Source organism: Oncorhynchus nerka, linkage group LG27 (assembly GCF_034236695.1).
Source record: "Oncorhynchus nerka isolate Pitt River linkage group LG27, Oner_Uvic_2.0, whole genome shotgun sequence".
NCBI classification, from domain to species: Eukaryota; Metazoa; Chordata; class Actinopteri; order Salmoniformes; family Salmonidae; genus Oncorhynchus; species Oncorhynchus nerka.
Genome location: NC_088422.1, coordinates 94,361,602 through 94,380,213, shown reverse-complemented (window position 1 = coordinate 94,380,213; position 18,612 = coordinate 94,361,602). Strand labels below are relative to the sequence as shown.

At 41.3% G+C, this 18,612-nt stretch overlaps 1 pseudogene; it reads left to right on the top strand.

The window, feature by feature from the left end:
* The first annotated feature begins 591 nt into the window (after positions 1-591).
* LOC115127276 (E3 SUMO-protein ligase PIAS1-like) overlaps positions 592-18,612 on the top strand; it is a 100,080-nt pseudogene continuing 82,059 nt past the window's right edge.

Below are 18,612 nucleotides of genomic sequence, written 5' to 3'. Positions count from 1 at the left end.
CTTTAATATTGTTGTTGTAACTTTGTGTGTTTACTGTTACTGATAGTTGTTTGATTGTATATATTTTTATTATACAGTCCTGTGCTATTTAATTATTAATCCAGTTGTGCTACTTTATTACCAGTCCATTCTGTTGTATTCTGGATCCATTTGTTTATCCTGTTGTATCCATTGCATTTATTCATTATTTTCCTGTTTAACACATCCTTTCCCTTACTTGTGTGTGTGTGTGTGTGTGTGTGTGTGTGTGTGTGTGTGTGTGTGTGTGTGTGTGTGTGTGTGTGTGTGTGTGTGTGTGTGAGTGAGTGAGTGAGTGAGTGAGTGAGTGAGTGAGTGAGTGAGTGAGTGAGTGAGTGAGTGAGAGAGAACAAGTTGGTGGTTGGGAGAGGAAAAAATGTTGCATTTTACATTGATTGAGGACATCAAAAGATGCCTAAAGTGTCATGTCAATTAAACGTATCTTTTGAAACGGAATATGGGACGGATTATATCTACTGCAAAACTAACACAGTTTTAAGCACTCAAACAACGTTTCAAGTATTTTAAATGCACCCCCAATGAGCGCACGCACGTAGCGTGGTGGTCGTCAACGTCACAATACGTCATCACGCTTGCACTAGGAATTGCAAGATGGCGGAGAGTGCGGAATTGAAGGTAAAGCGCAGCTTGAAATCATTATAAATGTAAACGGTTAAGCAAACGATATAATGCCAACGCAAGTCTTCGCATGTGTAATTTAAACGACAAGGAACTAATTTTAGCGTGAATTTCTGTGTATTTTTTGTGCAAAAGGATAACTTTAAAGGAATTCACTATAAGGGGAAAGCTGGAACATGTTATTGTTGATGTTGAGAGAGAACCGCTCGTTCGTTAGCGGTCTCCTGCATAGAATATCTTTATTAGCTAGCTAGCGGAATAATTAAAAAGTATTTTTCCTTTTCGGTCCATGTCAATTTAGTAGACATTTAGTTAAAAAGTATCTTATGACAATGATGGGTCGTAGTTGACTGTTTGAATGAGGATGCCGTTATCAGCTAATTAGTTGGTCCGCGTTTGGAGAGGGGACGAGCGGTCTTGACGTTCTGTCAAGCTAGTGAACAGAGGCTCCCGCTAGCGATGGGAGAAGGACTACATCTGCTTCTTGCTAGCTTAGGCGACTATTCAAGCGTTTTCACTTTTATCAATTTCTCAAGACGCATAGAATTATGCACTTTGTAATGGTGTAACAGTGACAAGCTGTTCTAATTTGAAAACGTTTTCTAGCCTGGTTAGTTAGGTAACTTTTACAAACAGAGGCTCCCGCTAGCGATGGGAGAAGGACTACATCTGCTTCTTGCTAGCTTAGGCGACTATTCAAGCGTTTTCACTTTTATCAATTTCTCAAGACGCATCAAAACCAAATTATGCACTTTGTAATGGTGTAACAGTGACAAGCTGTTCTAATTTGAAAACGTTTTCAATAAATGGTTAGTTAGGTAAATATTTATACACTGAGAGTCGTAATGTAATGGAACTGAAAAATGTAATGAATGCGGTGTGGAGAAAAAGTGAATGCATTTTTATTTCCCCAGCTGACTATCACTGAGTCATAGTGATAGATGTTGTAAAACGTGTAGCAATGTTCTTTTGATATGTTGATATCTTTGAACACGTTTATGCTTTATGCTAATCTTAACACGTTGCTCTGCATCAAAACCAAATGTTATTAGTCACGTGCGCCGAATACAACAGGTGTAGGTAGACCGTACAGTGAAATGCTTACTTACAAGCCCCTAACCAACAGTGGAACAGTTTCAATAAATGGAACGGATAAAAGTGGAACAAGTCATTAATGGAAGAGCAGTAATGGAACGTAATGTAATGGAAAAATGGAACTGAGAGTCGTAATGTAATGGAACTGAGAGTAATGTATGGAAGTCATAATGTAATGGAACTGAAAGTAAAATAATGTAATGGAACTGAGTTCATTAATGGAACAGTTCAAGTTCTGGTAACTTGTTTTGAGTTAGTTCAGCCCTAATTTGGAACCGTAATGTAATGGAACGTAATGTAATGGAAGATGTAATGGAACTTTAACCCTATAAAGATGTATATAAATTGAACCTTTTTTGAAAATTATTGAGAAAGTCGTAATGTAATGGACTGATATGAAAGATGGAAGGTTGGAACTGAGAGTCGTAATGTAATGGCTTCAAAAATGGAACTGAGAGTCGTAATGTAATGGAACTGAGAGTCGTAATGTAATGCTTGTTCATGTTAATGGAACTGAGAGCTGTAAAAAACTGTACAGAAGATGTAATGTAATGGAACTGAGAGTAATGTAATGGAACTGAGAGTCTTAATAATGTAATGGAACTGAGAGTCGTAATGTAAAAGGAACTGAATGTAATGGAACTGAGAGTCGTAATGTAATGGAACTGAGAGTCGTAATGTAATGGAACTGAGAGTCGTAATGGAACTGAGAGTCGTAATGTAATGGAACTGAGAGTCATAATGTAATGGAACTGAGAGTCATAATGTAATGGAACTGAGAGTCGTAATGTAATGGAACTGTAATGGAACTGAGAGTCGTAATGTAATGGAACTGAGAGTCATAATGTAATGGAACTGGAGAGTCGTAATGTAATGGAACTGAGAGTCGTAATGTAATGGAATGAGAGTCGTAATGTAATGGTAATGGAACTGAGAGTCGTAATGTAATGGAAAGAGTGGAATGTCGTAATGTAATGGAATGGAACTGAGAGTCGTAATGTAATGGAACTGAGAGTCGTAATGTAATGGAACTGAGAGTTGTAATGTAATGTAATGGAACTGAGAGTCGTAATGTAATGGAACTGAGAGTCGTAATGTAATGGAACTGAGAGTCGTAATGTAATGGAACTGAGAGTCGTAATGTAATGGAACTGAGAGTCGTAATGTAATGGAACTGAGAGTTGTAATGTAATGTAATGTAATGGAACTGAGAGTCGTAATGTAAAGGAACTGAGAGTCGTAATGTAAAGGAACTGAGAGTCGTAATGTAATGGAACCGAGAGTCGTAATGTAATGGAACTGAGAGTCGTAATGTAATGGAACTGAGAGTCGTAATGTAATGGAACTGAGAGTCGTAATGTAATGGAACTGAGAGTCGTAATGTAATGGAACTGAGAGTCGTAATGTAATGGAACTGAGAGTCGTAATGTAATGGAACTGAGAGTCGTAATGTAATGGAACTGAGTAATGGTGAGAGTCGTAATGTAATGGTAATGTAATGGAACTGAGAGTTGTAATGTAATGTAATGTAATGGAACTGAGAGTCGTAATGTAAAGGAACTGAGAGTCGTAATGTAAAGGAACTGAGAGTCGTAATGTAATGGAACTGAGAGTCGTAATGTAAAGGAACTGAGAGTCGTAATGTAAAGGAACTGAGAGTCGTAATGTAATGGAACTGAGAGTCGTAATGTAATGGAACTGAGAGTCTGAGAGTCGTAATGTAATGGAACTGAGAATGTAATGTAATGGAACTGAGAGTCGTAATGTGGAACTGAGAATGTAATGGAACTGAGAGTCGTAATGTAATGGAACTGAGAGTCGTAATGTAATGGAACTGAGAGTCGTAATGTAAAGGAACTGAGAGTCGTAATGTAAAGGAACTGAGAGTGATGATCAAAGGCTACATTTATCCCTAAACTAGTTGTCAGAAATGCAAACCTCCATAGCAACCTTTTTTTGCCTGAATGATTTCTCTCAGCATTGCTGCATGGTGCCTTCAGAGCAGTTGCCTACTTGCCTTCCTAGAATTATCTCATTTAAAGCTAGTGCAGTTCATGTTTCTTGTGTGGTTCATAATCTAGTGTACTAGGATCACAAATCAATAGCAATTGATTCAGACGTAGACATACTTCAAAATGACGTTTTTTTGTGATTCAAAAAGAGTGACATCAGTTTTCTCACGTCAACCATTTGATTAGGAACAGTATTTCAGACCGTTATTTTATTATGAGTTGTCTCAGTCTGCACATCTATTGTGAGACGTTGCAGCTGACAATATGAGTTAGGGCCTAACTGACGATACCCAATGCTTGACAGGCTCTCTTTGAGCTGCTATTGATCTGAGGGATATTTTTATACTTTACTCCAAAGTGTTGCTATTGCTGTGTGCTTGGAAACTCAGTCCATATTAATGTCCTGGGGTGTATCTCTTCTACGGCACGGCGTTGGTGTTCAAGTCTTTATTCCTCACACACACGTTGTCTGTTGTTAGTTTCTGTTCCTTAACCATGTCCAGGCTCAAACTCGGAGCAGATGGAGTTCGTATGACATGAGATTGCTTCCTACAAATAGTCTTTCACCGCTGATGATTAACGCTGCGTGTTTCTTGCAAATCATTACACTCACATCAGATCATCAACACTACAGTGGAGACAGTCAGTACATCAGATCATCAACACTACAGTGGAGACAGTCAGTACATCAGATCATCAACACTACAGTGGAGACAGTCAGTACATCAGATCATCAACACTACAGTGGAGACAGTCAGTACAGTGGAGACAGTCAGTACAGCAGATCAACACTACAGTGGAGACAGTCAGTACATCAGATCAACACTACAGTGGAGACAGTCAGTACATCAGATCATCAACACTACAGTGGAGACAGTCAGTACATCAGATCATCAACACTACAGTGGAGACAGTCAGTACATCAGATCATCAACACTACAGTGGAGACAGTCAGTACATCAGATCATCACTACAGTGGAGACAGTCAGTACATCAGATCATCAACACTACAGTGGAGACAGTCAGTACATCAGATCATCAACACTACAGTGGAGACAGTCAGTACAGTGGAGACAGTCAGTACAGCAGACCAACACTACAGTGGAGACAGTCAGTACATCAGATCATCAACACTACAGTGGAGACAGTCAGTACATCAGATCATCAACACTACAGTGGAGACAGTCAGTACAGCAGACCAACACTACAGTGGAGACAGTCAGTACATCAGATCATCACTACAGTGGAGACAGTCAGTACATCAGATCATCAACACTACAGTGGAGACAGTCAGTACATCAGATCATCAACACTACAGTGGAGACAGTCAGTACATCAGATCATCAACACTACAGTGGAGACAGTCAGTACATCAGATCATCAACACTACAGTGGAGACAGTCAGTACAGTGGAGACAGTCAGTACAGCAGATCAACACTACAGTGGAGACAGTCAGTACATCAGATCATCAACACTACAGTGGAGACAGTCAGTACAGTGGAGACAGTCAGTACAGCAGATCAACACTACAGTGGAGACAGTCAGTACATCAGATCATCAACACTACAGTGGAGACAGTCAGTACAGTGGAGACAGTCAGTACAGCAGACCAACACTACAGTGGAGACAGTCAGTACATCAGATCATCACTACAGTGGAGACAGTCAGTACATCAGATCATCACTAAAGTGGAGACAGTCAGTACATCAGATCATCAACACTACAGTGGAGACAGTCAGTACAGTGGAGACAGTCAGTACATCAGATCATCACTAAAGTGGAGACAGTCAGTACAGTGGAGACAGTCAGTACATCAGATCATCACTACAGTGGAGACAGTCAGTACATCAGATCATCAACACTACAGTGAAGACAGTCACTACAGTGGAGACAGTCAGTACATCAGATCATCAACACTACAGTGAAGACAGTCACTACAGTGGAGACAGTCAGTACATCAGATCATCACTACAGTGGAGACAGTCAGTACATTCTGTCTCTCTCTCTTATCCTTAGCTCTGTGTTGAATGCTAGATCCACTGACCTGGTGTCTTCCAGGGTTGGGGATTTGAAGAAGTGAGAATACAAGACTCCCATGTTTTTAATGCTATAGGCTATACCCTCCCTCCCAGTGGTAATGTTAGTGAGAAAAAGGCTTTGCAGTTTTCGTGAACCATAGCTAGTGGTTGTAGTGCTCACTGAGTCAGTCTCTCCTCTGAACTAGCCTCTGTAGAGGTGTGAGGTGACCCAAAGTTCATCAGTTGCTTGACTGGTAATGTGATCAAATGATTCAGAGCTGTCTTTCTCATCCCTGTTGAGTTGCAATACAGGTCTGATTCTGTTGCAATACAGGTCTGATTCTGTAGGTAACACGGGTCTGATTCTGTAGGTAACACGGGTCTGATTCTGTAGGTAACACGGGTCTGATTCCGTAGGTAACACAGGTCTGATTCCGTAGGTAACACGGGTCTGATTCATTAGGTAACACGGGTCTGATTCTGTAGGTAACACGGGTCTGATTCCGTAGGTAACACGGGTCTGATTCCGTAGGTAACACGGGTCTGATTCCGTAGGTAACACGGGTCTGATTCCGTAGGTAACACAGGTCTGATTCCGTAGGTAACACAGGTCTGATTCTGTAGGTAACACGGGTCTGATTCCGTAGGTAACACGGGTCTGATTCCGTAGGTAACACGGGTCTGATTCCGTAGGTAACACGGGTCTGATTCCGTAGGTAACACGGGTCTGATTCCGTAGGTAACACGGGTCTGATTCCGTAGGTAACACGGGTCTGATTCTGTAGGTAACACGGGTCTGATTCTGTAGGTAACACGGGTCTGATTCTGTAGGTAACACGGGTCTGATTCTGTAGGTAACACGGGTCTGATTCCGTAGGTAACACGGGTCTGATTCCGTAGGTAACACGGGTCTGATTCCGTAGGTAACACGGGTCTGATTCCGTAGGTAACACGGGTCTGATTCCGTAGGTAACACGGGTCTGATTCCGTAGGTAACACGGGTCTGATTCCGTAGGTAACACGGGTCTGATTCCGTAGGTAACACGGGTCTGATTCCGTAGGTAACACGGGTCTGATTCCGTAGGTAACACGGGTCTGATTCTGTAGGTAACACGGGTCTGATTCTGTAGGTAACACGGGTCTGATTCTGTAGGTAACACGGGTCTGATTCTGTAGGTAACACAGGTCTGATTCTGTAGGTAACACAGGTATGATTCCGTAGCTCAGTTGGTAGAGCATGGTGTTTGCAATGCCAGGTACCACCCATACGTAAAATGTATGCACGCATGACTGTAAATCGCTTTGGATGAAAGCATCTGCTAATTGGCATAGAAACTGCTAGAAGATGAAATCTACTCCTTAAATTGGTACGGGATGTAACCCGTGCTTCAAGATGCATTGATCCATAACTCAACTCTTAGGCTCATCCATGGCTTCATGGTGGTTTCTGAAATCTGTCAGAAATAGGCCTAAAATGGCCTCAAATGTATTGCGTTGATATAGACAAGACGCAGACTATATTGTTGCTTAAAACATTTCAATTGTTGCTATTGTAAAAGTCCTTCATCTGCATTAGTCTCATTCTGCAGACAGCTGCACCAACGGGCCTGTACAGTAACTCCTCCTGCTCTGGAAGCTTACAGGTGAAGTCTATTTGTAGAGCCTGTGGCTAGGCTAATCTCTAAATGACACGGTTCTCTCTCCCTCTGTCTCTCTCTCCCTCTGTCTCTCTCTCCCTCTGTCTCTCTCTCCCTCTGTCTCTCTCTCCCTCTGTCTCTCTCTCCCTCTCTCTCTCTCTCTCTCTCTCTCTCTCTCTCTCTCTCTCTCTCTCTCTCTCTCTCTCTCTCTCTCTCTCTCTCTCTCTCTCTCTCTCCTCTCCTCTCTCTCTCCCTCCCTCTGTCTCTCTCTCCCTCTGTCTCTCTCTCCCTCTGTCTCTCTCTCCCTCTGTCTCTCTCTCCCTCTCTCCCTCTGTCTCTCTCTCCCTCTCTCCCTCTGTCTCTCTGTCTCTCTCTCCCTCTCTCTCTCTCTCTGTCTCTCTCTCCCTCTGTCTCTCTCTCCCTCTGTCTCTCTCTCCCTCTGTCTCTCTCTCCCTCTGTCTCTGTCTCCCTCTTTCTCTCTGTCTCTCTTTCTCTCTGTCTCTGTCTCTCTCTCAGCACCAGGCTACCTCTCATAGGTAGGATCAGTGCTATTCAGAAGAAGAGACGTGTGCTCAGTAATCACCAAAGTGGATGATGACTGTTTTCTTCTCGTGTGTGTGAGAGATGATAGCGGTTGTGTGGTGTGATGTTACTGCTTTGAACTCATAGCCTACTACTTCTCAAACTGTTCCATTGCATCATGACTAACTAGTAACTGAGAGGCTATGTTATTGGACTGGACTGTTTGTGACACAGGCTGATTTCATTAATGGGGGACTGAGCTGACTAAGAGAAACGTGCTATATTGACTCAGCATGACTTCACCTTAAGACCAGACACAGACATTTAGTTGAAGTTAAATAGATTAGTTCCTTAGATAGATCATCAATGGCATCGTCCGGCCAGACTGCTCATAGAGGACCGATGGTGGAGGTAAAACATCAGAAACACATTTGGTTTTACTGAGGTCGGTCTTCCCTTTTATTGGTCACAACACCTTTATTGTTCAATGCACAGTGTGGTGTTGAGACAGATTGTGAAATTTCATTATAGCCTTCGGGTACCAAAAGTATAATTGACCATTTCTGCCCAAAAATAGCCTGCCTCTGCTCGCTACCAGCCGGGGTGATTTTGAAGCCCTGTGTTGCCGTGGAAACATATATAACTGGTGTTATGGGCTGGCTGGACATATAATGGATGGATAATCTTTGGATATCCAGGTTTTCAGACCAGGTTTACGGCTGACGTCAGATCAGTTGAAAAGTTCTGTCTGATCAAAGCCTAGGCTATAACACTAGTGGTTCTACTGTTCCTCTTGTTGAGGAAAGGTGTGAATATGTTCTTAAATCTGCAGAGAGAAAGGTTTGAATACGTTCTTAAATCTGCAGAGAGAAAGGTTTGAATATGTTCTTAAATCTGCAGAGAGAAAGGTTTGAATATGTTCTTAAATCTGCAGAGAGAAAGGTGTGAATATGTTCTTAAATCTGCAGAGAGAAAGGTGTGAATATGTTCTTAAATCTGCAGAGAGAAAGGTTTGAATATGTTCTTAAATCTGCAGAGAGAAAGGTTTGAATATGTTCTTAAATCTGCAGAGAGAAAGGTTTGAATATGTTCTTAAATCTGCAGAGAGAAAGGTTTGAATATGTTCTTAAATCTGCAGAGAGAAAGGTTTGAATATGTTCTTAAATCTGCAGAGAGAAAGGTGTGAATATGTTCTTAAATCTGCAGAGAGAAAGGTTTGAATATGTTCTTAAATCTGCAGAGAGAAAGGTTTGAATATGTTCTTAAATCTGCAGAGAGAAAGGTTTGAATATGTTCTTAAATCTGCAGAGAGAAAGGTTTGAATATGTTCTTAAATCTCCAGAGAGAAAGGTTTGAATATGTTCTTAAATCTGCAGAGAGAAAGGTGTGAATATGTTCTTAAATCTGAAGAGAGAAAGCAGCAGAAGGATTGGGAGGGAGAATATATCACCTCTCTCAACAGATGATTTCCTCCTACCTGGGAGCAGCTCCAGTACCTATTTCCAGGTTTCACAGTTTCTCCTCACAGTTAGCCCTCTGCACACCTTCCCACAGCCTTTAGTTACACTACTGCAGCACAGAGACACTGTCTAAGGATGAAAGCTAAAATAACAACTAAATGCTTTAAATAGCCAGTTTCTTATTGTTTAAATTATGCTCCTATAAAAAGTGAAAACGTAATTTTCTGATTCTGACACCATGTTACTATCGTAGACACTACATGTCAGTCAATTAAACCATTACCCCAAATATTGCATAGATTTTAATGGACATATGACAGCAGGTTGTGACCCGCCTCACCCTCACTTAATAATGACTAAACATAGAACTGGCCTCTCCCCTGGCCTCTCCCTTGGCCTCTCCCCTGGCCTCTCCCCCGGCCTCTCCCCCGGCCTCTCCTCCCGGCCTCTCCCCCGGCCTCTCCCCCGGCCTCTCCCCTGGCCTCTCCCCCGGCCTCTCCCTAGGGCCTCTCCCTAGGGCCTCTCCCCCGGCCTCTCCCCTGGCCTCTCCCCCGGCCTCTCCCCTGGCCTCTCCCCTGGCCTCTCCCCCGGCCTCTCCCTAGGGCCTCTCCCCCGGTCTCTCCCCCGGCCTCTCCCTAGGGCCTCTCCCCCGGCCTCTCCCCTGTCTCATTAAGAAATGGAGTGTGCTGAAGACAAGATGTATTTCCAGTGGATGCTTAACCATTTGGATTTAATTTGAGTTGTCATGTTAGGCCACAACAGAGGAAATCCCCTTTCTATTCCCGGAAACAGACATTTTAAAGAAAACATCGTAACACTAACAGTATACGTTGGTTTCACTTGTTTATTTCGGTGTCGAACGACTGTGCAGAAATTTGCATGATGTTTCCTGTGTCATTGCACGTTACTTGGAACTGGAGTCAGCCGGCAAGCAGAACCACACCTGACTGGAGTCAGCCGGCAAGCAGAACCACACCTGACTGGAGTCAGCCGGCAAGCAGAACCACACCTGACTGGAGTCGGCCGGCAAGCAGAACCACACCTGACTGGAGTCGGCCGGCAAGCAGAACCACACCTGACTGGAGTCTGCCGGCAAGCAGAACCACACCTGACTGGAGTCTACTGAAAGAACCAGACGGGCTACCTAATGGTCAACCTCTGTGGACTCACTGGCCTCTGTGGACTCACTGGCCGATCTTCTATGCATGAGACAGCATTCCACTCCAAAGCCATGCCGCTGTGTAAAGGCCTATGTGTGGATGAGTGAGGGAGTTGAGACTGGAATGCAGTGGAGATGAGGTTATGAGACTAAGCACTGAGCAGTAGGCTGAGGCAGATATCTGTCTCTCTCTGATTGCAGTAGGCTGAGGCAGATCTCTCTCTCTGATTGCAGTAGGCTGAGGCAGATATCTGTCTCTCTCTGGTTGCAGTAGGCTGAGGCAGTTATCTCTCTCTGATTGCAGTAGGCTGAGGCAGATGTCTATCTCTCTGATTGCAGTAGGCTGAGGCAGATATCTCTCTCTCTCTGATTGCAGTAGGCTGAGGCAGATATCTCTCTCTCTCTGATTGCAGTAGGCTGAGGCAGATATCTGTCTCTCTCTGGTTGCAGTAGGCTGAGGCAGATATCTCTCTCTGATTGCAGTAGGCTGAGGCAGTTATCTCTCTCTCTGATTGCAGTAGGCTGAGGCAGATATCTCTCTCTCTCTGATTGCAGTAGGCTGAGGCAGATATCTCAGTCTCTCTGATTGCAGTAGGCTGAGGCAGATATCTCAGTCTCCCTGATTGCATTAGGCTGAGGCAGATATCTCAGTCTCTCTGATTGCAGTAGGCTGAGGATATATCTCAGTCTCTCTGATTGCAGTAGGCTGGGGCAGATATCTCAGTCTCTCTGATTGCAGTAGGCTGAGGCAGATATCTCAGTCTCTCTGATTGTAGTAGGCTGAGGCAGATATCTCAGTCTCTCTGATTGCAGTAGGCTGAGGCAGATCTCTCTCTCTCTCTGATTGCAGTAGGCTGAGGCAGATATCTGTCTCTCTCTGGTTGCAGTAGGCTGAAGCAGATATCTCTCTGATTGCAGTAGGCTGAGGCAGATGTCTATCTCTCTGATTGCAGTAGGCTGAGGCAGATATCTCTCTCTCTGATTGCAGTAGGCTGAGGCAGATATCTGTCTCTCTCTGGTTGCAGTAGGCTGAGGCAGATATCTCTCTCTGATTGCAGTAGGCTGAGGCAGATGTCTATCTCTCTGATTGCAGTAGGCTGAGGCAGATATCTCTCTCTCTCTGATTGCAGTAGGCTGAGGCAGATATCTCTCTCTCTCTCTCTGATTGCAGTAGGCTGAGGCAGATATCTCAGTCTCTCTGATTGCAGTAGGCTGAGGCAGATATCTATGTCTCTCTGATATCTCAGTCTCTCTGATTGCAGTAGGCTGAGGCAGATATCTCAGTCTCTCTGATTGCAGTAGGCTGAGGCAGATATCTATGTCTCTCTGATATCTCAGTCTCTCTGATTGCAGTAGGCTGAGGCAGATATCTATGTCTCTCTGATTACCCAGGGTGTCACAACAAGCTAGAGAAGTAACATGGGCTCTTCTAATGGAGCCCTTTCCAGCTACTTGGCTAGTCTACCACCGGGTCCTTACTATAGGTTGTGTGGACCATGGAGCCCTTTCCAGCTACTTGGCTAGTCTACCGTCTAACACCGGGTCCTTACTGTAGGTTGTGTGGACCATGGAGCCCTTTCCAGCTACTTGGCTAGTCTACCACCGGGTCCTTACTATAGGTTGTGTGGACCATGGAGCCCTTTCCAGCTACTTGGCTAGTCTACCGTCTAACACCGGGTCCTTACTATAGGTTGTGTGGACCATGGAGCCCTTTCCAGCTACTTGGCTAGTCTACCGTCTAACACCGGGTCCTTACTATAGGTTGTGTGGACCATGGAGCCCTTTCCAGCTACTTGGCTAGTCTAACACCGGGTCCTTACTGTAGGTTGTGTGGACCATGGAGCCCTTTCCAGCTACTTGGCTAGTCAACCGTCTAACACCGGGTCCTTACTATAGGTTGTGTGGACCATGGAGCCCTTTCCAGCTACTTGGCTAGTCTACCGTCTAACACCGGGTTCTTACTGTAGGTTGTGTGGACCATGGAGCCCTTTCCAGCTACTTGGCTAGTCTACCGTCTAACACCAGGTCTTACTGTAGGTTGTGTGGACCATGGAGGTGGAAGAACACAGGACCTGCAGGGGCGAAGAAAGGAAAAGAAACTAGGCGTCCAATGACGTCGCTGCAGAGATCGAAGATGTGCGCACAATATTGCAACGGATGGTTCTGACCGGGGAAAGCCCAGTGGATCGGGGAAAGCCCAGTGGACCGGGGAAAGCCCAGTGGATCGGGGAAAGCCCAGTGGATCGGGGAAAGCCCAGTTTCACCTACCACACCATCTCTCTCTCTCTCTCTCTATGATAGTTTCACCTACCACACCATCTCTCTCTCTGTCATAGTTTCACCTACCACACCATCTCTCTCTCTGATAGTTTCACCTACCACACCATCTCTCTCTCTGATAGTTTCACCTACCACACCATCTCTCTCTCTGATAGTTTCACCTACCACACCATCTCTCTCTCTCTCTCGCTCTCTCTCTGATAGTTTCACCTACCACACCATCTCTCTCTCTCTCTCTCTCTCTCGCTCTCTCTCTCATAGTTTCACCTACCACACCATCTCTCTCTCTCTCTATGATAGTTTCACCTACCACACCATCTCTCTCTCTGATAGTTTCACCTACCACACCATCTCTCTCTCTGTCATAGTTTCACCTACCACACCATCACCATCAGCAATAATAATATTAGTAGTGGACATGGGTTTACCATTAACAGCATGGGTTTACCATTAACAGCAATAATAATATTAGTAGTGGACATGGGTTTAATAATAATTAGTAGTGGACATGGGTTTACCATTAACAGCAATAATAATATATAGTGGACATGTGTTTACCATTAACAGTAGTAGTGGACATGGGTTTACCATTAACAGCAATAATAATATTAGTAGTGGACATGTGTTTACCATTAACAGCAATAATAATATTAGTAGTGGACATGGGTTTACCATTAACAGCAATAATAATATTAGTAGTGGACATGGGTTTACCATTAACAGCAATAATAATATTAGTAGTGGACATGGGTTTACCATTAACAGCAATAATAATATTAGTAGTGGACATGGGTTTACCATTAACAGCAATAATAATATTAGTAGTGGACATGGGTTTACCATTAACAGCAATAATAATATTAGTAGTGGACATGGGTTTACCATTAACAGCAATAATAATAGTAGTAGTGGACATGGGTTTACCATTAATAGCAATAATAATAGTAGTAGTGGACATGGGTTTACCATTAACAGCAATAATAATATTAGTAGTGGACATGGGTTTACCCAATAATAATATTAGTAGTGGACATGGGTTTACCATTAACAGCAATAATAATATTAGTAGTGGACATGGGTTTACCATTAACAGCAATAATAATATTAGTAGTGGACATGGGTTTACCATTAACAGCAATAATAATATTAGTAGTGGACATGGGTTTACCATTAACAGCAATAATAATATTAGTAGTGGACATGGGTTTACCATTAACAGCAATAATAATATTAGTAGTGGACATGGGTTTACCATTAACAGCAATAATAATATTAGTAGTGGACATGGGTTTACCATTAACAGCAATAATAATATTAGTAGTGGACATGGGTTTACCATTAACAGCAATAATAATATTAGTAGTGGACATGGGTTTACCATTAACAGCAATAATAATATTAGTAGTGGACATGGGTTTACCATTAACAGCAATAATAATATTAGTAGTGGACATGGGTTTACCATTAACAGCAATAATAATATTAGTAGTGGACATGGGTTTACCATTAACAGCAATAATAATATTAGTAGTGGACATGGGTTTACCATTAACAGCAATAATAATATTAGTAGTGGACATGGGTTTACCATTAACAGCAATAATAATATTAGTAGTGGACATGGGTTTACCATTAACAGCAATAATAATATTAGTAGTGGACATGGGTTTACCATTAACAGCAATAATAATATTAGTAGTGGACATGGGTTTACCATTAACAGCAATAATAATATTAGTAGTGGACATGGGTTTTTAACAGCAATAATAATATTAACCAGCAATAATAATATTAGTAGTGGACATGGGTTTACCATTAACAGCAATAATAATAGTAGTAGTGGACATGGGTTTAATAGTAGTAGTGGACATGGGTTTACCATTAACAGCAATAATAATATTAGTAGTGGACATGGGTTTACCATTAACAGCAATAATAATATTAGTAGTGGACATGGGTTTACCATTAACAGCAATAATAATATTAGTAGTGGACATGGGTTTACCATTAACAGCAATAATAATAGTAGTAGTGGACATGGGTTTACCATTAACAGCAATAATAATATTAGTAGTGGACATGGGTTTACCATTAACAGCAATAATAATATTAGTAGTGGACATGGGTTTACCATTAACAGCAATAATAATATTAGTAGTGGACATGGGTTTACCATTAACAGCAATAATAATATTAGTAGTGGACATGGGTTTACCATTAACAGCAATAATAATATTAGTAGTGGACATGGGTTTACCATTAACAGCAATAATAATATTAGTAGTGGACATGGGTTTACCATTAACAGCAATAATAATATTAGTAGTTTACCATTAACAGCAATAATATATATTAGTTTACCATAGTAACAGCAATAATAATAGTGTGACATGGGTTTACCATTAACAGCAATAATAATATTAGTAGTGGACATGGGTTTACCATTAACAGCAATAATAATATTAGTAGTGGACATGGGTTTACCATTAACAGCAATAATAATATTAGTAGTGGACATGGGTTTACCATTAACAGCAATAATAATATTAGTAGTGGACATGGGTTTACCATTAACAGCAATAATAATATTAGTAGTGGACATGGGTTTACCATTAACAGCAATAATAATATTAGTAGTGGACATGGGTTTACCATTAACAGCAATAATAATATTAGTAGTGGACATGGGTTTACCATTAACAGCAATAATAATATTAGTAGTGGACATGGGAGCAATAATAATATTAGTAGTGGACATGGGTTTACCATTAACAGCAATAATAATATTAGTAGTGGACATGGGTTTACCATTAACAGCAATAATAATATTAGTAGTGGACATGGGTTTACCATTAACAGCAATAATAATATTAGTAGTGGACATGGGTTTACCATTAACAGCAATAATAATATTAGTAGTGGACATGGGTTTACCATTAACAGCAATAATAATATTAGTAGTGGACATGGGTTTACCATTAACAGCAATAATAATATTAGTAGTGGACATGGGTTTACCATTAACAGCAATAATAATATTAGTAGTGGACATGGGTTTACCATTAACAGCAATAATAATATTAGTAGTGGACATGGGTTTACCATTAACAGCAATAATAATATTAGTAGTGGACATGGGTTTACCATTAACAGCAATAATAATATTAGTAGTGGACATGGGTTTACCATTAACAGCAATAATAATATTAGTAGTGGACATGGGTTTACCATTAACAGCAATAATAATATTAGTAGTGGACATGGGTTTACCATTAACAGCAATAATAATATTAGTAGTGGACATGGGTTTACCATTAACAGCAATAATAATATTAGTAGTGGACATGGGTTTACCATTAACAGCAATAATAATATTAGTAGTGGACATGGGTTTACCATTAACAGCAATAATAATAGTAGTAGTGGACATGGGTTTACCATTAACAGCAATAATAATATTAGTAGTGGACATGGGTTTTTACCATAGTAACAGCAATAATAATATTAGTAGTGGACATGGGTTTACCATTAACAGCAATAATAATATTAGTAGTGGACATGGGTTTACCATTAACAGCAATAATAAATAGTAGTGGACATGGGTTTACCATTAACAGCAATAATAATATTAGTAGTGGACATGGGTTTACCATTAACAGCAATAATAATATTAGTAGTGGACATGGGTTTTAACAGCAATAATAATATTAGTAGTGGACATGGGTTTACCATTAACAGCAATAATAATATTAGTAGTGGACATGGGTTTACCATTAACAGCAATAATAATATTAGTAGTGGACATGGGTTTACCATTAACAGCAATAATAATATTAGTAGTGGACATGGGTTTACCATTAACAGCAATAATAATATTAGTAGTGGACATGGGTTTACCATTAACAGCAATAATAATATTAGTAGTGGACATGGGTTTACCATTAACAGCAATAATAATATTAGTAGTGGACATGGGTTTACCATCAACAGCAATAATAAATAGTAGTGGACATGGGTTTTAGCAATAATAATATTAGTGGACATGGGTTTACCATTAACAGCAATAATAATATTAGTAGTGGACATGGGTTTACCATTAACAGCAATAATAATATTAGTAGTGGACATGGGTTTACCATTAACAGCAATAATAATATTAGTAGTGGACATGGGTTTTACAATAATAATATTAAGTGGAGCATGGGTTTAATCAACAGCAATAATTAGTAGTGGACATGGGTTTACCATTAACAGCAATAATAATATTAGTAGTGGACATGGGTTTACCATTAACAGCAATAATAATATTAGTAGTGGTGGACAATAATAATAGTAGTAGTGGACATGGGTTTACCATTAACAGCAATAATAATATAATGGACATGGGTTTACCATAGTAGTAGTGGACATGGGTTTACCATTAACAGCAATAATAATAGTAGTAGTGGACATGGGTTTACCATCAACAGCAATAATAATATTAGTAGTGGACATGGGTTTACCATCAACAGCAATAATAATATTAGTAGTGGACATGGGTTTACCATTAACAGCAATAATAATAGTAGTAGTGGACATGGGTTTACCATTAACAGCAACAACAATATTAATGAGAATAATAATACATTAAAGCAATAGTAGTAGACCAGTCTCAACATGACTGAGAAGACACATGACCTGGTAGTAGACCAGTCTCAACATGACTGAGAAGACACATGACCTGGTAGTAGACCAGTCTCAACATGACTGAGAAGACACATGACCTGGTAGTAGACCAGTGTCAACATGACTGAGAAGACACATGACATGGTAGTAGACCAGTGTCAACATGACTGAGAAGACACATGACGTGGTAGTAGACCAGTGTCAACATGACTGAGAAGACACATGACCTGGTAGTAGACCAGTGTCAACATGACTGAGAAGACACATGACATGGTAGTAGACCAGTCTCAACATGACTGAGAAGACACATGACCTGGTAGTAGACCAGTGTCAACATGACTGAGAAGACACATGACGTGGTAGTAGACCAGTGTCAACATGACTGAGAAGACACATGACCTGGTAGTAGACCAGTGTCAACATGACTGAGAAGACACATGACCTGGTAGTAGACCAGTGTCAACATGACTGAGAAGACACATGACCTGGTAGTAGACCAGTCTCAACATGACTGAGAAGACACATGACCTGGTAGTAGACCAGTGTCAACATGACTGAGAAGACACATGACATGGTAGTAGACCAGTCTCAACATGACTGAGAAGACACATGACCTGGTAGTAGACCAGTGTCAACATGACTGAGAAGACACATGACCTGGTAGTAGACCAGTGTCAACATGACTGAGAAGACACATGACCTGGTAGTAGACCAGTCTCAACATGACTGAGAAGACACATGACCTGGTAGTAGACCAGTCTCAACATGACTGAGAAGACACATGACCTGGTAGTAGACCAGTGTCAACATGACTGAGAAGACACATGACCTGGTATGAAAGACAAAACCAAACAAGATGGGAAATATTATCGACATTACTTTGCACTTTTCACTGGCTGTCCCTCAGGTTGTGGCAGGCTTTTCACCCAATAAATATTGGATTTTTTCTTCATCTTTTATAGTTTCAAATTCTTTGTATTGAATTATAATTTTGGGAAAGAAATATTCTCTTTGGTCTGAGTATTTGTCACAGTGTAGTAGGAAATGCAGCTCTGTCTCTACCTCTCCCCTGGAGCAGAGTGAGCACAGCCTGTCCTCTCTGGGCA